The sequence below is a fragment of the Choloepus didactylus genome, chromosome 3 (genome assembly GCF_015220235.1).
Source record: "Choloepus didactylus isolate mChoDid1 chromosome 3, mChoDid1.pri, whole genome shotgun sequence".
Lineage (NCBI taxonomy): Eukaryota > Metazoa > Chordata > Mammalia > Pilosa > Megalonychidae > Choloepus > Choloepus didactylus.
In genome coordinates this window covers 111,655,988-111,679,470 of record NC_051309.1, presented here as the reverse complement: position 1 = coordinate 111,679,470, position 23,483 = coordinate 111,655,988, and the positions used below count along the sequence as shown (strand labels likewise).

At 37.2% G+C, this 23,483-nt stretch overlaps 1 protein-coding gene across 3 annotated transcripts in view; it reads right to left on the bottom strand.

Annotated features, from left to right (window-relative positions):
• The window catches only part of NFKB1 (nuclear factor kappa B subunit 1), a 120,291-nt gene extending 99,604 nt beyond the window's left edge, over positions 1 to 20,687 (bottom strand). Inside the window, exon 1 of one of the 3 annotated variants that reach the window (XM_037830347.1) lies at positions 20,044 to 20,687. The gene's annotated coding sequence lies outside the window, so the exon portion shown is untranslated. The remainder of the gene's footprint in view (positions 1 to 20,043) is intronic. The other 2 variants (XM_037830346.1, XM_037830345.1) reach the window with 2 other exon arrangements.
• Between the last annotated feature and the right edge of the window lie 2,796 nt (positions 20,688 to 23,483).

Here is a 23,483-nt window from a genome sequence, read left to right as displayed (position 1 = left end):
GTAAACTTAATGAAAATCTTTAAATCATAGGCACTGGACAAACCACTAAATTAAACATAGTCTGCCCTCCAGCATCCACCCTATGGCTTATGTACCACTATGTGCCGAAAGCTCATAGTTTTAAAAGCCCAACAGTAGCCCAAGGGGAACTTTGGTGATAGTTCAAATTTGAACTTTTACAGTCTTTGCCAGTCATTTAAATCTACTGGAAGAGCTAAGGTAGCAATAATCCTAGAGTGATGTCAATGTTAATTCATATATTAAAAATAAAATGTCAAAAGAAACCAAGAATCATTTGGAAAAGATGAATCACCGAGTACTATTTGCATTAATTGTAAAAGCAGGCTTTATCTCAAAAAATTTGAAATATCAGCTAAGCCTCTGGAACTGAAGGATTAGGCAAGACCAGGGAAAGCCCCTTCTGTACCCCTGCTCCCCCAGCCCTTCCCCTCCCTCTGCCCTTGCACAGTTCTATGCTTTTGAGGAGGACCAAGAAACAGAAAGAGAGAGATTGAGTGACTGAGATGAAGATGGGTCTAAATTCTGAATCTCTTTCCCTTGACTGTGAGGTTTTCAGAAAGATATTCACACCGTGAAAAGAAATAAAAAATGTAACTGACAATGAAAAAATATATTCAGTGAATCATCTGAATTTCTCACATGAAAAGTTTAATGTAAAACTGACTTAGTTCTGAGAAAGCCATCACCAGATGGCTGAGTGAGATGCTCAGGGTTCCAACCCCCTGAAGGAGCTTCAAACAACAAGCAAAAACTAGAAGAACCATCTTTCTCAGAGTACTGGAAAACAGCTAAATGGTTGCAGCAACAGGGCAAGGACTGAATCAAGAAAAAGACAACTTAAAAACAGTAGGAAAACTTTGGCACTATTGTTGACCTTCCCACCCTTGTTCTCCAGCTTGGTATGGAGCCAGCCCATACTCCAATATTATCCCTGTTTCCAGTTCCAGAGGGAGCAGAGTGATCCCTGTGCATGTATGTCTGAGAAAATTTGTCTTTCCCTGGTCTTGCCTAATTCAGCCTGAAGAGCTGAACCAGGGCACTCACCACAGGCTCCCCATCCCAGAACTTGCCCTATGTGTGGAGGCAGCATGCACAGCAGCTAGAATGTTGTAGCAGAACAGTCAAATCACAGCTGCCTGAGGCAAAGAATTGCCAGTATGGGACATGCAGAATAGCACTTGGGACAAGGAGGAGAGTTATTTCCTAGGGGAAAAGGAACACTCAGATGCATGTAAACATGGGAATTCCTAAGGTCACACAGGTAAGCCCAGGACAAGACATATGCTCAGAAAAGACCAGAGAGGATGCCATACTGTCATCTCCGGCTGCTCTTTAATCTCCTTATCAAGAAGGCTAAGCTCTGAGGGAGAACTCTTGCAAAGGCCTATCTGCAAAGATTTGGAAAGGTGTTTTCTTTTGTGTGTGCATGTTATCTCCTGGCATACAAGGAAATATTTGTCATAACATCAGCTTGATACAAGCTTAAGGAACAGATGTTTCGGTGACTAAACTCCAGAGATAACACATTAAAATATCAAACTGTCCAGTGTGCAACAAAAGATTGCAAGACATACAAAGAAATAAGAAATGACGGTCCATATAAAGGAACACACTACAGCATGAGAAACCAGGAACAAGGAAGATTTGACCTTGAACTTGGCAGACAAAGAGTTTTAAAAATTTGTCCTAAATATGATCAAACACCTAAAGGAAAATACAGACAGAGAACTAAAGGAACTTAGGAAAATGACAGATGAACAATAAAAAAAATCAACAAAGAGACAGAAATCATAAAAAGGAAGCAAATAGAGCTAAAGACCACAGTAACAGAAATTAAAAATTCCCTAGTGGGGTTCAACAGCAGATTGAAGCTGGCAGAAGAAAAAATGAGTGAACTTGAAGACAAGACAACTGATATTATTCAGTCTTAGGAGCAGAAAAATAAAAGAAGGGAAGAAAAGTGAACAGAGCCTAGACACCTGTAGGACACTATCAAGAGTGCCAATCCATGCATTGTGGGAGTTTCAGAAGGAGAAGACACAGAGAAAGGGGCAGAATAAATAGTCAAAGAAAAATAGCTGAAAATTTCCCAAACTTAATGAAAGATGAGAATATATACATCCAACAAACTCAACAAATACCTAACAGGATAAACTCGAAGAGATCCACACTGAGACACATTTTAACCAGACTGCTGAATGTTAGAGACAAAGAGAGAAGCAACATGTCATGTACAAGGACACCTCAATAAGATTAAGTGCCTATTTCTCATCAGAAACTGTCGAAGCAAGAAGCAGTGGGATGACATATTTAAAGTGATGGAAGCAAAAAATTGTCAACCAAGAATTCTATGTTCAGTAAAACTGTCTTTCAAAAATGAGAAAACAATTAAGATGTTTCCAGATAAACCAAAACTAAGAAATTTTGTCATTACTAGATGGGACCTACAAGAAATGCTAATGGGATTCTTCAGGTTGAATGGAAAGGACACTAGACAATAGATCAAAGCCGGATGAATACATTAAAATCTCTGGTAAAGGTAAGAACATGGGTAAATATAAATGCCAGTACTACTGCATTTTTGGTTTGTAACTCCACTTTTTATACCTTACAGGAACTAAAATGCAAATTCATCAAAAGTAATAATAAATCTGGTTTTGGATTCAAAATGTATAAATATGCAATTTGTGACAAGAACAACATAAAGGTGGGGGATGGAAGGGTACAGAAACATAGTTTGTGTATGCTGTTGAAGTCAGTTGGTATCAAATGAAATGAGATTGTAATAGAAGGAACTAAACTTTATTGGCTATCTTCCATGAGTTAGGAATCACAGATAACTCTTCACATATTTCCCTTGGTCCTCAAAACAAAAGTAAGATATTCCATGCAATTAGTAACCAAAAGAGAATGAGTGTGGCTATTTTAATATTAGACAAAATAGACTTTAAGTAAAATACTGTTAAAAAGGACAAAAAAGGAGACTATATATTAATGAAAGGTCAATAAATCAAGATTATATTAGTCACAGAAAAGACAGATGCAAAAATCCTCAACAAAATGTAACCAAACCAAACTATACACCATGATCAAGAATACAAGTGTGGTTCAACATAAGAAAATCAATCTATGTAATAAACCATAATAATAGAATGAAGGAAAGAGAACCATATGATCATCTCAATTGATTCTAAGGCATTCAACAAAACCCAGCACTCTTTCTTGACAAAAGCACTTAGATAACTAGGAGAAGAAGGAACTTCCTCAACATTACAAAGGGAAAACCCAGAGCTAACATAATACTCAGTGGTGAAAGACTGGAAGCTTTCTCCCTAAGATCAGGAACAACAAGGATGCCCACTGTCACCATTATTATTCAACATTGTATTGGAAGTTCCAGTCAGAGCAATTAGGCAAGAAAAAGAAACAAAAGCTATCCAAATTGGAAAACTATCCCTATTCACAGATGACATGATTCTGTATATAGAAAAGCTGAAGAATCTACAAGAAAGCTACTGGAGCTAATAAACAAATTGAACAAAGTGGCAGCGTAAAATCAATATGCAAAAATGAGTGTTGTTTCCATACAGCAGCAATGAATGATCCAAAAAAGGCATTCAAGACAAGAATTCCATTTACAATAGCAACTAAAAGAATAAAATATCTAGTAAAATTTAACCAACATTGTAAAGGAATTGTACATAGAAATCTAGAAATCATTACTGAAGGTAGTTAAGGAAGACCTAAATAAATGGCAAGATATTCCATACACATGGATTGGAATATTTAATATTAAGATGTCAATGCTACCCAAAGCAATTGGGAGGAGTAGGATGGGGGAAAACGAGTGTTAGTGTGTAACGGGTGCAGAGTTTGTGTTTGGGGTGATGTAAAAGTTTTGGTAATGGATGGTAGTGCTGGTAGCACATTATGAATGTGATTAATCCCACTAAATTGGATGCTTGGGAGTGGTTGAGACAGGAAATTTTATATTTTATATATGGTTACACAAGTTAAAAAAAATAGATACTACAGAAACAATGACAATTAAATGCAATACATGAAAAAAAATACTAAATGCAATACGTGATCCTGGGCTGTATCTAATAATGGAGGAGAAAATGCTCAAAGGGACATTACTGGGACAACTGAAGACGTGGGAATATAGATGTATACTTTATATCAATTTAAATTTCTTGAACTTGATAACTTTACTTAATGTGATTACATAAGTATTCAAGAAGCACGGTGTACACAACCTACTTTTCGATGTTTAGAAAATAGACAAGAGATGGAGATCGAGATATATAACAAATGTGGCAAAATGTTAAAAATTGGTGAAACAAGGTATCTGGGTAGGCGATACATGGGAGTTCTCTGTAATGGTTTTGTATTATTTTTGTAACCTTCTTGTAAATTTGAAATTATTTCAAATTGATAAGTTTTAAAAAAACAGACTCAGAAGGGAGCTTCTCAGGCAGCAGGGAGTCTTGTCAGCTTCCTCACAGCTTTTGGGCCACACTTGCTGATTGAGCTTAGTGTGTTTAATCAGGTTTACACTTCCCCACTATGCCTACCTTTCTTTCTCCCACTGAACTCTCTTCAGAATCCTTTATCATTTTTTCCAAGGGAAGTGAGTATGGTCCCGAATCATCTTTCACTTGTACCCATGTTCTGTGGTGCTTATGCTCCAGAGTGTGTCTTGAGGGTACACAAAAACCAGCAATGCTCAGTGTTTAAATTCACTGTCATCTCAACTCTCTCTACAAAATGTCAAAAAGATCTCCTTATTTTGCTAATAACAAAAATATGATTTTCCATTTACTGGGCACAAATGTATTGAACACTATCAGGGCATCATCAACTATGGGAAGAATGAGATGGTGTCTTTGGAAATGTGGATGGATTAGGTGTGATGAGGGGAAGGGATAAACTGTTGACCAGCTGCAAAGGCCATCCCAAGTTTCATGGAGTCTGAAGCATCTACAACTCTTTAAGAAATAAAGAAGATAAAAGAGCATACAAAATTCAATTTTAAAAACTGAGCTTTGAATATGCAATGAATTCTACATGAAATGCTGAAGGGTTTATTGTTACCTGTACACCTGCAACTATCTCATTACTGACCCCACAGTCCAGCACTGGGCTTTCTTGGTTAAGGCAGGAAGACTAAGTAGATTAACTCGAAGGCCACAGGGTCTTAAGGATGGAGTTGAGGGCATTCCTCTCCTTGTAGCTGGGAAAACTTCCTAGCATCAGAGGTATTTCAACCATGACCCACTGTAAGAGATACATTTTACAAAACAACCCACAGCACACATGATTGTGTGCATGTTTATGTACATACATTTAACAAAAATGTAAATTTCACTCAGATATATTCTTTCTATTCTGTTTTTAAAATGCTAGTCAAACCAATAAAATGGTCTCAGGACCTGCTAATAAGGGGGACCTGCAGTTTGAAAAACAGAGGGTTAGATGCCATCCTGAAGGTTCAGTTGAGAATCAGAGAGTTAAAAATGTCTCTATTTTCAAGATTATATTCAGCTACAGTAGATGTCACTTAGATATAATTTTATTACTTCATCTTGGAATAATAATGAGGATGAAACGACAAAAAAAAAAAGGTGAATTTTCACCATTTCTCTTTTGGATAATAAATTGATAAAGAGAAAGGATAGGTTTGAGCCTATTTTCATAGACGAAATTTTTCAAGAAATATGATATAAAGAACATGTACATGTGTACTGCATATAATGTGAAATATTCAAAAGAAAGTATCTGTTGACTCTGCAATTCTAATTCTAGAGATTTGCCCTAAAGAAGCATTTGAGCAAGCGTGAAAAAATAAAAAGTACAAGAATATTCACTGCAGCAAAAAAAAAGAAAAACAAAAAAACTGGAAACAATCCAAATGTCCTTGGATAGCAGATTGTTTAATTACAATGATGTTACATTCACACAATTACACATGCAATTTTCAGAGTAATTCTTTAGATTTATACACTAACATGAAAATGTTTACTCCCTAAGTTATACATTTCTATAGTGTTTCAATTTTCTAATTCAATTCTGTAGTGGGAAAGATACATCTTTAAGAGAAAAAAGGGGAAAATTAAACTCTGTCCTGAATTTAAAGTTTAACTCTGAAATCTTTAACACTTATTTACATACAGTAAGTAAAGACAAAGTATGAATGCGCCAAAACTTTTTAAGCATGAATTGAATTTTCCTCATAACAAATACAATAGGAAAAATTTAATTTTAAAGGAGCAATTTATTTAAAGGAGCAATTTATTTACATCTTTCTGACAATGAAAGAAAAGCTAATAGTAGGTTTAGGTACTTTTCTCAGAGCATTGATTTTGGAAAATTTTTTGAAAAGGAATCAATATTTGTTTCCTACCACACTTAGATTTTTATAAACTCATTTTCCATGTTTCTCCATTCCTCCTTACATTTTCAGCTCTCTCTTGTTTCATTTGAGTGCAGTGTGCCCCTTTAATATATAGAGTAGCTATCTGGTTAAATACAGGTACATTGCATTAGGAGCTGGTATAAGATAAAGCCCTGTTCAGAATGGAATGCCAACCTAATACAGAGGGTGGATACAGATACAACATTCAACTAGTTAATTCACGTAAAGCTTATTAGCACAGCGAGTGATACCTAGAAAATGTTAACTATTTTATAAGCTATTGTCATGAACAATACGTTTATGGTAAATAACTGGAAGAATAATGCTACACAGTAAAAGTTTTAGACATTCTAAGAAAAATCAAGTATTTTAATTAAAATCAAGTATAAAATTAAGTATTTAATGTAGACCCAGTCTACAGGTCTGGAGACATGTTTGATGTCACAACTGTGGGAGAGAGAGAGGGAGTCCTACTGGCATCTACAGAGCAGAGGTCAGGGAGGCTGCTAAACATCCTACAATGCACAGGACAGTCTCCACAGCAAAGAATTATCCAGCCCCAAATGTTGATAATGCTGAGGCTGAGAAACCCTGTTAAATGTCATCACATAAAATCATGACAGTGCTTTGGTTCATATGAAGAAGCAACTAGATTTTATTCTCTCCCATGAGTTAGGAACTATAGCTAGTGCTTCACAAATTTCACTTAATCCTCACAACAATCCTGAGAATTAGCCATTACAGTCTGAGATGAGAAAACTGATGTTTAGGGTGGGTAAATCATTTGTTAGCATTGACAAAGTAATGCTGGGTAATTTACAGTCCATGGTTCTTTCACTTGTCCAAGAAGCAGAAGTGGTTTACCTCCTTGACTTACAGCACAATTTATTTTAATACAGCATCTTTGCTCTAGGTCTTCTGAGATTGGGGCTAGTCTACCCAGAGAGTAACCTGAAAAGCAGAATAGCCGGAAAAGCAGAAGAGGGTTTTGTCACAATGCACAAGTCTCAACTGAATTCCTCCCAAGGCAAAAAATGTGGAGGTAAAAGTACCAAGCAACGTTGAATGCATTCCTTCACTTCATTCATTAAAAAATTTGTCTATTATGTGTCAGTTAAAAAGACACCAAAGTGCACAAAGATGATGCCATCCCTGTAATCACAGAATTTACAGATTTACAGTTGTGCTAAATAGAAAATAATGGCCACAAATACTTTGCAACTCCATCCAACAAAAGGAAAAATCTATTTTTGAGTCTGGGATGGCCTGTGACTTGCTTTGACCAATAGAATGAGGCAGAAGTGAGGTTGTGTGAGCTCCGAACCCAGGTTTAGGAGGTCTTGCAGCAACCTCTCTTGCTTTCTTACAACACAGCTGCACTGTGAAAAAGCCTGGGCCAGCCCACGAGGGATGAGAGACCACATGGAGCAGAGAGCAGTCCTAGCTGAGGCTCCTTCACCAAACCACTCCGCTGAGCACCAATCAGAGCAAAGCCAGACCAGAATGATCTAGCCAGCCTATAGAATAGTGAGAAATAATAAATGTCTGGTTTTAATTAGTAACGTGGTGATTTTGTTTGTTTGTTTGTTTGCAGCAAAAGCTAACTAATACAATGGGTTAGTAATTCAGGAAGACAAATAGGCAAAAACAATGCAACATAATAAGTGTCATGGGGAAGAGAAGGTGTTGGATGTTACCTTCATAAATCAGTAAATACACTTTCTTTGGTAGAGTCATACCTCCTTTATACTCATTTTTGCTCTACTGGTTTATTCAGTTCAATTGAGAAAAAGAAAAAAATGCATTATCGCCAAGCACTGCAGTGTAAAGAGAAATAACATTAGTACTATTAGAAACTTGAAAATGCAAAAATTAATAAATCACTGCTACCTTTAAGTAGCAAAACCATCATAAAATAAGTTAATAATGTTTTAATCCCTTTAATTCTCTAATTTCTAAAACAAAATTCATCACTTCTGCTTCAGTGGGCCCGCTTTTGACTGCCCAGTATTTGCCACTGTATCATAATCTCAGGTTATCCAAGGTCAAAAGCTCAGTTACCCTTTTCTCCTTTCCCTGCTCACACTCTTCTCACAAATATCAAGTCAAAAAACAAGTTCCGCTGATTTTTTTCTTTGTGTTGTTTCTTGTATCTATCCCTCTCTTTCATTTCCACTGTTACATCCTATCTCAGACCTTTATCATCTTACCCTTGAATGAAAGTTATAGCTTCCCTTCTGCTCTCCCTCACTGCAGTGTTTCTTCCTCCTTAAGTATCTTTCATTATTGCCAGATTACTTGGATCTACTCAATCCCACCTCTGTCATAAAAGCCATATTTTCCCTCTAACCTATATCTCTGAGCCCACATAAGGGCTATAACATTTATGTGTATAAGTGATTTTATGCTGGATAGCATACTGTCTCACTACAATTTAACCTTATCTATATATCTTCCATTTTCTTAAATAGATATAAGTACCTCAAAAGTAAAGATGGGAGTATTGCTTTGTTGTATTGTCAAATTGGCAAACACAAAGTAGAGTATTTGGTGATTAATATTTCATTAATGGTAAGAAATATCCCAATGTCATATTTTTTAAAATTTGGACTTCTGGTTTCAGTCATGACAGAGTAAGTTATTGGACTCCACCCCCCTCCCAACCATAGTCAACTGTAAAACTATATTAAATCTTTGAAGCAATAATTTAAGATACTGGACAATATACCATAAAAAAAATTGGAAAACCTGAGGCCAACTTCACTTTCACTGACTTTTTTTTTTTTTTTGGTTGCCAATCCTCTTTTGAAATATTTTCCTTTGTAGTTCTTCATGAACTGGGCTTTCCACTGCAATACTGTTGACATCATCTATGATGCCACGAGGGTGGTAGCCATCAACACTGCAGTCCAGAATCTCTTTAATGGATCCAAAGAGTTCTCTGGCTAAAATCAGTATTGCAGCTATTGGGCAATGGTGACAAACACATCAAAAGAGGTGTTTAATGTTTTTCTGCTTTTTTCTATTTGTGGGTGGTTTTTTAAGAGCTTTGGTGATCAGGGGAGAAGCACAAGGTACTGCCTCATTCTGGGCCTGTCTATTCAAATGGTCAGTTTCACTGCAATCCTTAGACCTTTAGACTGTCTTGGTGATGTCATCAACAACTTTTATGGAGTCAGATACAGGGGGCAGATCTTGGAGACAAGGGCAGCCATGGCACCAACTTCCCTACCAGTGCATGTCAGGTACATGACTTTGATCTCATAGGAGTCAAATTTGGATGGCATGGTGGAGGCAGCTGGTGTTAGATGAACCTGGATGTGGGACAACCGGAGAAAGTGGCACTTTGGCCTCCTCTAAGCTGAAAGCCAAAAAGACATCCTGGCTTTTTGGCTGGGCACACTTTCCAATCACGACACAATCAAGTAAAGCCCAAACAGACAGCTGAAATCTCACTGAGCAGAGCACTATAAACAGGGGAACTACTCAGAGAAAGAGCCTCAGAAATCTGCAGAAGGGTCACCTCTGGCCACTGGCTAAATACTAAGACCCTGCAAGGCCAAGTAGAAAACAGCTGCTGGGGCTTTGAGCAGGGAACAGAGATTCCAGTGGTCATATAGTGCTAAGAGACAATGAAGTTCCAATCAGGCAGGGTGCAGATACCTCACTGAACATTCTGAACATTCAAGTGAGATCCCAGAAAGGCCATGTTAATAGGAATAAGAACCACACCTTTGAATTCAGACTGCTCTAAACTCATCTTAATAAAACCAGGTGCTCTGTCAGTAAATTAATTACCTGTTACAACAAAACTCAACACTCCTTAAAGGAAGACAAAAATCCAAACTCTTTACAATGCAATATTCACATTGTACAGCATATAGTAAAAAAATGATTACGCGTGCAAAGAAGCAAGAAAACATGATCCGGAAGAAAAAATGATACAGATGGTGGAATTACCATACAATGACTTTAAAATAGTCAATAGCAATCTACTGAAGAATGTAAAGGAAAAGGTGAATGTAATGAGTAAATACATAGGGGATTTCTGCAGAGAAGTGAAAACTATAAAAAAAGAACCTATTGGAAATTCTAGCACAGAAATGAGAAATTCAGCAGAAGGACTTATCATCATATTGGCTACTATAGAAGAAAGGATCAATAAACTTGAAAAAAAAAAAGGTTAGTTAAAAACTATCCAAACTAAAGCACAAGCAGAAAAAAGGCAGAAAGAAATGTCTGCTCAATGACGAGTGGAACAATATCAAGTGAGCTTACATATGTATAATTTAGAGTTCCAGAAAGAGAGAAGAGAGAGAATATTTGTAGAGCTAGGGAACTTTTCTAAAGATAATAGAAAGTTAGATCATATCTTACATATTATAACCAAAGTTGCTCCTAGGATACTGCTGCCTTCCATTTCTAAATAAAAGCCAATTCGTTACACCTACTCAACATCTGCCCTCTTTTATTCAGATGGAATCAGAAAGGGATTTGGCTTTCTGTACTTTGTTCTAAACCTTTTGCTTCCACATTTCTACTGCTAGAGATTTCTTCTTCCCTAGAAATACACTATGACAGAATTTTAATTTTGAAATTTGGCCTTTGTCTTAAGCATTATTTTGGAGTATTTGTATGTCCAGATTAAGGAGGAAATAGAGCTCATGGATTATGAATTAGAGATTCTCTTAACTGAATAAAGAGAAATGGGTTCCCTCCTCTCATAAACTGGAATATGACTTAAATTTAGTATGGATTAAGTTCATTTTAGTTAATCCTCAAAAATCAATAAAATATGTCCTTCATGTATTAAAAGAAAATAATTCATTACGTGATCCAGCAATGGTTGGTTCTGTGGACATGGCTATAATCAGCCTGTAGGAGAAAAGGGTTTCCTTGAACAATCACAGCAATAAACTTCTAATTATGTACAAAAAAAAAAAAATGTTTTGCAAACATCAAAATCAAGCCTTTACAGGAGACCTTCCAATCCTTGAATCTAGTTATGAAGGCCTTTCCACACTGACCTCTCACATAGAGAAACCCTTCAGTATATGCAATGTCAACATATAATGTCAAGTGGGAAGAACGAGGTGAGCTATACTAGCTCTTCTAGCTCTGTTAATGTCTGAGAATACTTCCTTCTCCCATGCCTCTTTGTCAGTGAACTCAAATACTTGGTAATAACCAAAATATTTACTCTTAAACTTGTAAATGATAAGTAAATGTGAAAATGTGATTTATTTAATATTTTTACTAAAATCTTAGGGGGAAAAATACATCTATTTCAACACACAATTGTTCCAACTTCTCTAAACAACATGGACTAACTCTTAGTTGGCTAATTCAATTGACAGGATTTCTGATTCATTTTCTAGATTATTTTTCTTTAGCTTCCCACTCAAGTCAATGATAAAGTTCAAGTCCTAATTTTATACAGGACTTTCCCACTAAACCTTTATTACGCTTGCTTTCACTATCCATTTGACAAAATTGTTCAAAAATCCTATGTTAAACACATACACACACAGAGAATAATAAATGTATGAATATAATAAAATTAATGAATTAAATGAATATGGCATGGGACTAAATATATATTTTTCTCATTTAAAAACTCCTAAAAGGATTTTCCCAGGCTTTCTGACTGGTTTGAAATTAACAGTGTAAGTAAATTTTTTAAAAATTATCTATTCTACTTCCTGGCTTTTAATATTCAATTCTCAGTTTTAATTTAACGTAAATCAATGGTTTCATATATTCCTGTAAGTACTCTCCTGAATATCCAATAACAGAAAAAATGTTGTTTAATTTTTATTCTAAACTTTTCTTGTGTTTCTTCCTTTCTGCTTTGAATTTATTCAACATGACCAACCATTCATACTCTTTTCATCCTTCCATACCATCCTTTTTTAAAAAAACAGTTTTATTTATACACAATACAATCAATCCAAAGTGTACAATCAATGGCTCTTGGTATAATCAGACAATTGCACACTCATCACCAAATCAATTTGAGAACATTCTCACGCTTCAAAAAGAAAAATCCCATACCCATGAATAGCACCCTATTATTGACACTTAGCATTAGGTATAGTACCTTTGTTATACTTGATGAAAGAATATTACAATATTACTGTTCACTATAGTTCATAGTTCACATTAGTTGTATTTTCCCATATACCACCCTATTATTAATACTTTGTAACAGTGACGTGTATTTGTTCTAGTTCATGTAACAACCTTCTTATGTTTGTACAATTAATCACAGTGATAGCCCACAACAGGACTCACTATGTTATATGACCCCACGTTTTATCCTCTAGCTTTCCTTCTAGTGAAATATACAACTCTAAACTTCTCCTTTTAAACACAATCACACCCATAATTCAGTACTGTTAATTACACTCATAATAATGCACTACCATCACCTCTATCCATTTCCGAACATTTACAATCAACCTTATTAAAACTTCTGTACGAATCAACCATCAGCTCCCTATTCTCAACCCTCATTTTATCTTCTGGTAACCTATACTCTAGATTTTAAATCCAAGAGTTTGCTCATTATAATTAGTTCATATTAGTGAGATCACACAATATTTGTCCTTTTGTGTCACTTGTTTCACTCAACATAATGTCCTCAAGGTTCATCCATGTTGTTGCATGCATCAAGAATTCATTCCTTTCACAGCTGAATGATATTCTATCAGATGTATATACTGCATTTTGTTTATCCACTCATCAGTTGACGGACACTTGGGTTGTTTTCATCTTTTGGCAACTGGGAACAAAGCCACTACAAACTTTGATGTGCAAATGTCTGTTTGCATCCCTGCTTTCATTCTCTTGAGTATTTACCTAGTAGTAGGATTGCTGGATCATATGATAATTCTATAATTAGCTTCCCGAGGAACTTTCCATATCATCTTTATTTTAATTTTATAAAACTTAACTAGTATTATAGATAGTACTGTTAATATTATAGAGAGAGCATTATACTAGATGCTGTAAATTGTAAGGAATTTTTCTCCTTTGAACTTGCCACCACATTTCCCCCTAATTTAAAAAAAAAAAAGCTGAAGTTATAAAGTTATAAATCAAGTTTTAATGGTCAATTGTTATGGATTGAATTATGTCCCCTACAAAGACTTGTTTAAGTCCTAATCCCTGGTCCTGCAGCATTTTAAACAGGATCTTTGACGATCCCATTAGTTGGGATGAGGCCAAATGAATCAGGGTGGACCTTAACCCAATGACTAGAGTACTTATAAGCAGAGGAAATTTGGGCGGAAAGGAAGAGATACTAGGAGGCAGACAGAGACAGACGGCCATGTAATCAAGGCAGAGATTTTCAGTTATGGATTGCCAGCAAATTATCGCCAGAATGCTACATATTTCAGAGAAGGCATGATTCTGCCAGCATCTTCATTTTGGACTTCTAGTTTTCAAAACTCTGAGATAAATTCCTGTTGTTTGAGCCAACTAGTCTGCAGTATTTCAGCATAGCAGCCCTGGAAAACTAAGACACCATTAAATGGTTAAACACCACAAAATTAACTTACCCCTAAGCTAAGAACTGGTAGACAAGGAAGTTCTTCAAATATCAATAAACCACAAATCTCTAATCAGAAATTCCTGTTAAAACCTCCAAAAAAATAGTAATTCTCTCCATTCCTAAAACTCTTGTCTTAGAAGGTATCTCTCCTAAGACAACTAAGTAATTTATTTTCACTAAATATTTAAATGAATTATAGGCTTGGGCACAGAAACAAAATAAAGGTAAGTTGATTAGGGAGTCTGTCACCACTTTTAATTTTTTCTTTGCATGCTTAACATCTGTTAGAATTTCTTTCTGGAGACAAAAATGAGGGATGGATAAGCCCTCACATTGAAATACAATACATAGTACAAAATGTTTGGTTCAAATCACAAGCAACATGGTGGTAAGAAAATAATAACTGCTATTTTGACAAATAAAATTCATTATAGCAATCAAATTCTTAAAAATGTTAATCAAACTCTTTCTGTATAAGTATGTTTAACTTTATATAAGTTTTGGACTTTCTTTAGCAAAACTTTCCTAGAACTAACAGTAAGCCTCAATTGTCAAAAAGGCTCAAATCGAAGACAAAAATCCAATAACTTTATTTTCCAGCCTGAAATGTATGGATTGTCTACACATTATTTTTTAAACGTACAGTAAAGATTAGGGCTATGTTACAGCTTTGTATGTTTTGCACATGCTTTTCTGTATGCCCAGAAGCTGTAGGTTCAGTTGATTACATAATGGAACACAGCATGATTCATAGCTCTTTGGTAGTCTTCTCAAAGGGAAGCCATAGACAGACTACTTGGATTATTTTATTGTGACTAACAAACATTGATGCTACTCACCTTCAGAGCTCTTTTCAACAATGATAGCTTTACAAGGCACTTGTTATAAAAGTAAAGGTTTAACTTCTTCAGTTTTTTAACAGCAAAAAAAGATTAAACTCTCTCTCTCTCTCTCTCTCTATATATATATATATGTATATATATAATTAATTAATTATTTAACTTGAATATCATTTCATGAATGACACAAAGAGAGATCAGGGTCACAACCAGAATTAAGTGGGTAGCAAAGCAGAGAGGACAGAAGAGTTAGCAGCTTTCAATAAAATAGTTCAGACTTCCCACATAGGCTATCCTGGGTCTCAGGTCTCCCTGTGGGGACAATGACACTAGAACTGGGAGTGTTGACATTTTGCTCTTTTCTAGTCTGGGTAGTATATTTCATTTTCATAAATTGTGTCTACATAGAATAAATGGTTAGATTCAGTTTTCTGAAAATGCTACAATTGAGAAATAATTAACACACCCTGTTATGATGAAGTCCCAGTTTTTATAATGTTGCAAAATCATTAAAGTACAAAAGTGGTAAATACAGTAAACTCTGCTAATAGTCTGCTTGTTCCTGAGGTTTCCCATTTAGTAACTTCTGAGTATCATAGACTTATGAGTGATGAGTATTTAATTCTGGGTTTCATGACACATTTTGGTTTTATTTAATGGTTGATTAATTTAGGTAAGCTTTAATAATCCATGAATTACATAGCCATGCTTGCAACATTGTTTCCTTTTTCGGAGATCCTAGGATTGAAATTCATTTCAACAGAGCCTCAGAGAAATTCTAATTTCATAAAAAGTTGCATTTCTTACTTGTACAAGCACCTTTTATCATTTCAATGACTTTATTATACTTTGCTTGAGAAGTACTTCTAAAGCTTTGAAACCAAAAGATTTTGTTTTGTTTTGTATTTTTTTCAGTTCATAAACTCTTTGGGAATGAAATGCTTCCCTTTTGGAGGGCAATAGATACTTTAATAAATTATCTGTACTAGTAAACTTCAAGTGTTCATTAGATCAGAATATATCATCTAGGAAGAGAGGACTACATTTTGGCTTGTTCCTTCCCAGAAGGTAAGGCAAAATAGTGTCATTTTTACTCCCTGAAGAAAAAGGTCACTTTTTTTTTTTTAACAAAGTTAATGGCATTCATTCATTTAACAAAAGGTTATTGATTGCTTACTGTATAACATTAAGTACAATGCTAAGCATCAGATATATCTTTGTCAATACGGATTAGATATGATTTCTTTTATGATATGATTCTGTAGGATTTTGATACTCTTCAGATCTCTTTTTTTAAAAAAAAATAAGCTAGGCTCTTTTAAAAGTCATCTTCTTCCTTAAGGCTCTGTGTGTCAGGAATTTTTTTTTTTTCGAAGTTCAAAGAAATCAAGTCTGACAGTAGTTTAAATTATTAATCTCTCTTGAAAGCATGGGTGAGAATAAAAACTGGTTGCAAGGTGCTTGATCTACTGGTGAAATGTAGATAAAAAGTAGTAAGCCAATTGTAATGGGGAATTAAATAATCAATAGTCATTATTCTAATTTCAAAACCAGGCAACAGATTGTAGCAGATGAAATTTGTACTACTGACATTTAAATCTGTGCTAGTTACTACAGAAAATAAAAGGAAAGAATGATGATTAATCGGTTGATTTAAAAAAATTTTAAACACAATGAATTTTTTTCTGATTATTAATCTAAAGTAAACAAATGTTTTCACCCATAATCCATACTATTAAGCATCTATAATCTTAAACAAATCATACTCGATATTATTTTTATGTTGTGTAAAAACATTCAAATTAGGCTTTAAATTATTTGTGGTGAAGCAATGAGATTTTAATTCACAGCTTATTTTCTAAACCATTGGCTGATCTTCATGGCAGGTCTACCAACATAACCTGAAAATCTGAATGGCAGCATCTTAATTTGTACCCAGGAACATCCTCTAATACAGCAGAGACCAAAGGTATGAAGCAATTTCATCATCATGAAAAGCATGTTACTACTTCTTTTTCATCTAACAATGAGACACTGGATAATCATTAATCCAATATTGCAAAGTGACTTGATTATGTTACCATATCCATTAACTTTATCAAATTATCTGGTTCCAAATACTAATTTCTTTTGAAAAACAAAACAAAACAAAAGAAAACAAAACAAAACACAACAGTCAAGGAGTCAGACTTGCAGGACTATGCTATGCTGTCCAAACATTCCTCTCTGAGGCTGAATGCCTCATGGTTTATGGCTTCTCTAGTTCTTTAAAACCCTCAAGATCCTAAGGAATGTCAGAGCCAATTCAAAGGGATATATATGTTCCTACCCAACTCTAACTACAACACTGTAAATGAGTTGAGCATGAATGAGAAATAATTCCCAGCAGGGTAAATTGCTCCAGTGTTTACTGGTCACCAGGAATCAAAAGCAAATGCAGGGGTTGGAGTAGAACTTCTTAGGGTCTCCTCCAGCACTAAAATACTATTTTTCCTTTTTCTTCTCTTTCTTTTTCTTCTAACATATAACAATCTCACTGCCTTACATTACTCATAATGTAAACAAAATCAATCAGCTAATCAAATAAAACAATCTTTCTACTAAGAGTAAGACAAATTACTGAGAAACTTTGAGTGCCATTTTTTTTTTTTTTTTTTTTTTTATATCCATTCCTGATAAAGCGGTTCCTGTTCCTTCTGTAGAGTAGAAAAGCATAATCTGAATATCTACTCTCTGGGTTAAACTACTTTTCCAGATACACTTCCTATTACATGCATCTTCAGTGCTCAGAACAGGACATCCTAATAAGTTCTGAAAAAGAAAAAGATGTTTTGACTGCTTTATCAAAAATCCATATGACAACTCAGAAATAATTTTTCAATTCACTGTTTTAAAATACTAACTACTGTTCTTACTACTCCCAAGTTCAAACCAATTGAAGGTTATGAAGTAACCACTTCCCCCAAAAGCCAGAACTTTCACCTCCTCTGAACAGGGGAATACTTCTCATAAATGAGAAAAAATAAGGGCTTGCTGATTGAATGGCAGTCCAAGATCCATGCAGCCGCCAGTTCCTTATCTGGACCTCCTATCTACCACAATGAGCAACCCTTCAAAGTCACAGTAGTAACTTCATCAATTATCTGGAAGTCTGAAACCAGTAATAATAATAATTTTTTTTAAAACTGCATAAATATTAGTTTCTCAGACTAACTTCCAAGGAACAGTGACAAGTGAAATATGAGGTATATGATCACTGAATCTAAAGTCCTGCCTCATTTCAAACTAATTGAGCTCTACCAACAGTAAATGTCAACACAGATGAGCTTGTAAAAGAGGGAGAAGTAAAAAGGAAGTGCAAAGATCAAAGTAGTACTTACAAAGGGGAACGATTATTTTTGTATGTATACTTCAGTGTTTACTAACTAGATTTGAAAACCATGGGTGTTTATTCAGAACATATGATAAAATTGAAATTTCAAAGCAAAGATTTACAAATAACTACCAACACATAATAGGATTATATTATTTTCTTAAAATTTTTCTTTCCCAAAATGTTAGGAATGGTTTACTATTCACATTAAACAGCATTTTGGTTCTAACATTAAATCTACATATGAGTTTCCTTTTGCGCTTCAAGTTTGTTCAGTGGGCTGTAGCCCAGGAAGACATTTTATCTAAACAAGCTCTGGAGGGCATTTAGGAGTTGTGGATATATCAACATGGATGGATAATTTCAGGAGATATATGTTTCCATTCATCATATACGTTCTTTTCATTTCAGCAATTCAATTACATGATAAATGTAAAATGTTACAGGAAACAATTTTTCCCCTATCTTCCCAAGTTCAGAAGCTCAAAGATAATACTTTGCTTTAAATTATTTACATAATTTCTTTAGGGTAGAAAAGAGTAAAAGGATTCATCTCCAGAAAGCACAATATTAAAATCAGGAAAACAACATGCTTCAGCTAAGGGCTTTATTTTAATCAAGGTTTCTTTTTAAAGTTTTAACAAATTATACCATTTAAACTGGGCAAGAATATTCAATTGAGGAATTTTTCTAGAATAACCATCTTGATCCCAAGCTTTAGTGTTTATCAAAGATCATCAGTTTGTGGAAGAATGGTTTTATGCCAAAGCTTTTAAATGTTTTAATATTACCATAATCATTTGTTCAGATTATGAGCTTTACAACAAAACTCTCAAATTAAATATGGTTACAGCATAAACTGCAATGCTGAAAAACTCTACTTAACAAAGTCCATGAAAATGTCTTAAATCTTGATAATCAAATCCTGCATCATTGACTCCCATTTAAGTTTCCGGATAGACCAATAAATCAGGGCAAACATCTCCATGGTGTCTATTTAAAAGACTACAAGAAAAATTGTATTTAGGATAGGCTTTGTTTATATCATTATTTTTGTGTTAGAGGTCATGCACAATGCATGGTACCATTGTTCAAGAGTTTTATATAATCGGTGTCTAAGAAGTGCTCTAAGTGGGTAACTGCTTTTCTCTCTCAGATGCCAGGCCCCGTAGGATAAGTACCAGTCCCTCCTCATTTTTGAAAATTAACGTACATACAGGTCCTATAGTAAATGAATATATAATTTCACGGTTAGGGCGCTTGTGTGTATGTAGCGGGGCGGTATGTGTGCTGGAGGCTTCTTTTAGCACTAGAAGGAAGAAAAAGGCTCTCCTACACAATTCTGGGGAGCTGGGAAGGGTTTTCCAAGCCAGGAGAACTGACAAGCACTTCTGCTTTCATTTTAAGGAACGCCCTTAGGTGAAATCTGGTTCAGCACTACGCTAACTGCCTTCCCTTCTCTCCTCCGCGCCGCAGATCACCTCAACCCTCCCTCCATCTCCCGGGAAGGGGGTGGGAGTGGGGATTAAAAACTTTGCAAGACTTCCCCTCTGGTCCCGTTCCCGCCTCGGGGAGGGAGGTGAAGGGAAAGGACAGCCCGGGCGGCCGCGGCCCTTCAGCCGACCGGCCGCTGCAAAGTACGGGTGAGCCTTTCCCCCTCCTGACAATCCCATGTGCCCGCAACTACTGTCAACCTTTTCCTACTGTCTAGCCCAGCGGTTAGCGCAGGAATGAGGAAGTCTGAGCACGGCTGGATGGGGTGCGGGGCGGGTATGAGGCGGGACTCGGGCCACAAGTCCCCAGCGTGGCCCCCACTTGCTTGAGTTTGGCTTACCCTGGTCGCGAGTCCGTGCTCGGTCTCCCTGGGCCAGTGGGCTCCCCCTCCAGGGAGGCGCGGGGTTGAAGGCTCCGCAAGCAAGGGGCAGGAGCCGGCCGGAGCCGGAGCCCGAGCGGGTCCGGGTGCGGATCGGGACCAGCGGGCGCGCGTTATCTGCTGGCCGGGCCAGTCAGCGCCGCGCCATGTCCGCAGCGCGGGCGGAGGGAAGCGCAGGGCAAGCGGTGGCCGGGCCGCGGCGGCGCAGCCTCCCCAGCCGCGGCGGCTCCGGCCTGGGTTGTGCTGGGCTCTCGGAGCGGGGCCGGCGGCGGGGCGCAGGCCGAGGGCTGCGGCAGCGGTGGGAGGCCCGACCGACGGGAAGGGCAGGGGAAGCTGTCAGCGCGTCGCCGGGCCGCTCCGGTGGCGAAACCTCCTCTTCCTGCCCCGGCTCGCTGGTGCACTTCTCTGTCTTTCTCTCTCGCTCACTCTCTCACTTCCTGGCTGGAAATTCCCACTGACGTCGAGAGAGCAGACAGACAGAGGGACACACGCGCGCACGCAGCAGGGGCGGGAGGTGGGGTAGCCGCCAGGGGTGGGGGAAGCCCGCACTTCAGGGGGCGCCGTACGCCCCCGGCCCGACCTGCGCGTTCAGACTGGTTTCCCGCCCCCTAGGGCCTCTCTGGAGCTCAGGGCGAGGGGCGTGCGCGAGGCGGCCTGGACGCAGTGGTCTCCCGTGGGGCTCTGGCTCCCGGACTTGGCAGTTCCCAAGGCGCAGAGGGCTGGAGCAGGCGGGGACGCCCCTTGGAAGCGCCTGCGGGTCGAATTGTCCCGGGAACAGGCAGTGCCAAAGGCAGTGGAGGTGGCGGCTGCGCCACTGTTGGAGTCGGTGGGTCCAGAGCCCCTAAGGGCAGGCCCCAGCAGCTAGAGGGCATGGGTCGGCATGGATCCAAGCATGCCATATATAAAAATAAATCTAATCTGTATATTCCATTTAAGTGTGTCTCAATTACACTCAGATCTTTTCACAGATTAAACTAGAATTTCAATATCATAACTGACTTCTGTACAGTGAAGTATGAGCATCTACCTTTTTTTTTTTATGAGGTCTTAAATCTTTTGGTTACGACAGTCGTTCAGAACTTTCTTCAACAGCGCATTGTCATGCCTTTATGATAATTATGTATATGGAATTATGGTGCTGTTGGTAGCCATCATTTTGGTCACAGCCCATTACAAATACTGTTCTGGTAGAGAGGAATTTTTATCTTTTTTCTGTAGATATCGCAACTGGATTCTACAGACAGGCATCCCAATGACCACTATTTATTGGACATTGGAGCTTCTTTATGTGTCAGGCATTGTGTTAGGCACGGGCCTTGGGTGAATTAGCTCCACAAATAATAAATCAATCTCTGAAATAGATAAGTTAGAGCACATTATCAATACTGAGTTCAGTGACAACTCTGTAAATTTACCTTTAAAATGTCAGTAACCATGTAATCACTAGGAGGTGTTGCTATGGTTTTGGATTGCTCCTGAGAAGTTTCCCCTCTTCCTTTCCTGTCTACTTCCCTTTCTGCCCCCACCTCCACCCCGACCCCAAGTTTATAAGAGACTTCTTGGTGGAGTGTTTGACAGATGAGCAGAGATCCATTTGATTGGGATTGGACTGGTCTGGGGTGAGCCTTTGGTGACCCAACAATACATGATTAGAAATCATGCCAATACTATTAGTCAACTAACATATATATATATATAGTTTATTTTAAATAATTTTTACCGCTGACATGACTCTAGAGTGTACCAACTCCCGAGAAATAACAAACTGTTAGGGGAGTGTTGTTTGTTGCTTTTTTTAAGGAGTAGGTGTGAACATGAACAGTCTTCATTCTGTAGAATGACGCTCCACGTAGAAGGGATGGATAGACAAGATTATGGGTAGTGATATATTTTGGGAACAAAAATTAAAGGATGTTAATTAGTGCCAATGATTAAATTAAATTCAAACTCTCAATTATTAGATAGAATGAGTGGGGGTGTTAAGCAGGCAAAACTGGGAAAACTCACAGTCTATTCTTTTTTGGCTTACTAGTTAACCTTCTTGTGTTCCACTGTTTCCCGATAGTCTGTCTACATGCTAAACATACCCAATTCCAGGAATGTTTCTTATGAATTCATTCACCCTAAGGTATCAGGGTATAGATTCATCAAGCTACAGAGAGAAAAAAAAAAAAAAAGCCTAAATGTGGAATTTCAGGCATCAAATTTGTAGAAAAGACAGGGCATGTTGTGTTTGTTTCTAATCTTTGAAATCACAAGAGTTTCCCTTCTCATAAAGCCAAGTATTGGAAATGTCCAGAGAATTCTGAGGTTGAGACATCAATGAGGAATTATATAGTGCCTGAAGGGGACTCACAAATACAGATTCATAATCCTGAGCCTTGCAAACTCTAAGATCCACCTTAGGGATAGAACATGAGTAGACTGTAGTTCTGTAAAGGTTACAGTGGGCTTTGGCTCAAGAAGCCACCTCAACCTTCTTAGATAACATCCAGTTCACAACTCTTTGTTATGGGAGCAATGATGAAATGGAAAGACCCCACTAGACTTGAAATCAGTTTCAAGCTGGAGTCCTGGCTCTGCCTTGAATTATCATTGTGACTTCAGCCAAGTAATAGTTTGTCTGAGCTTCAGTTTCCGCACCCATATAAAAAGCATAACACTATAAACCTAACCTGATAGAATTCTGGAGAGGACTAAAAGAATGTAAAAGGCCTATACAAATGTAAGCAATTATTGTAAGAGGAACATGAAAATAATTTCCTCATAGGCTTAAGAGACATAAATACTTGCACTGGTGACCACTAGGGCATACGCTCATCATTGAGGCATCTTTCCCTACTGGTAGTGAAGTATTTCATTACACCTCCATTAAAGTGCTTGCTATATTCTGTCCTGGGCTTGCACAGTTAACAAGCCTTATTGAGAGAGCACTCATTTAGCTTCTATAAGTGGTTACAATAGGAAAAGAAGATAAAATCCCTGCTCCTAAAATAAAGCCAGGAAGAATGACTCCTGACACGATAGCCAGGACAAAAGTGATTTGTACAATGGATTATATCACCAAGAGTGAACCCAACGGAAAAGAGCAAAGAAGTCACCTACCTCTTGACACCTTGAGACTATATAGAGAATCCAGAATTTTATTCCTTTGGCAATGAATATACACTGAAAGAGAGACATCAATAAATTTGAAAGGAGAATGTCACTAGTCTTATAGACACTAGCAGCTTTTCTGTCAGCGTAAATGAATATTTATGCACTACCATCATTGCCTTCAAAGAGTTCACAAAACACAAAAGAGTGCATGTAATTGTAGTACTAGGCAGAGTATAGTAAATACATTCATGGCAGTACAATGAAACATTTAGTCATAGGTAGGGAAATCATACCTATGGTAG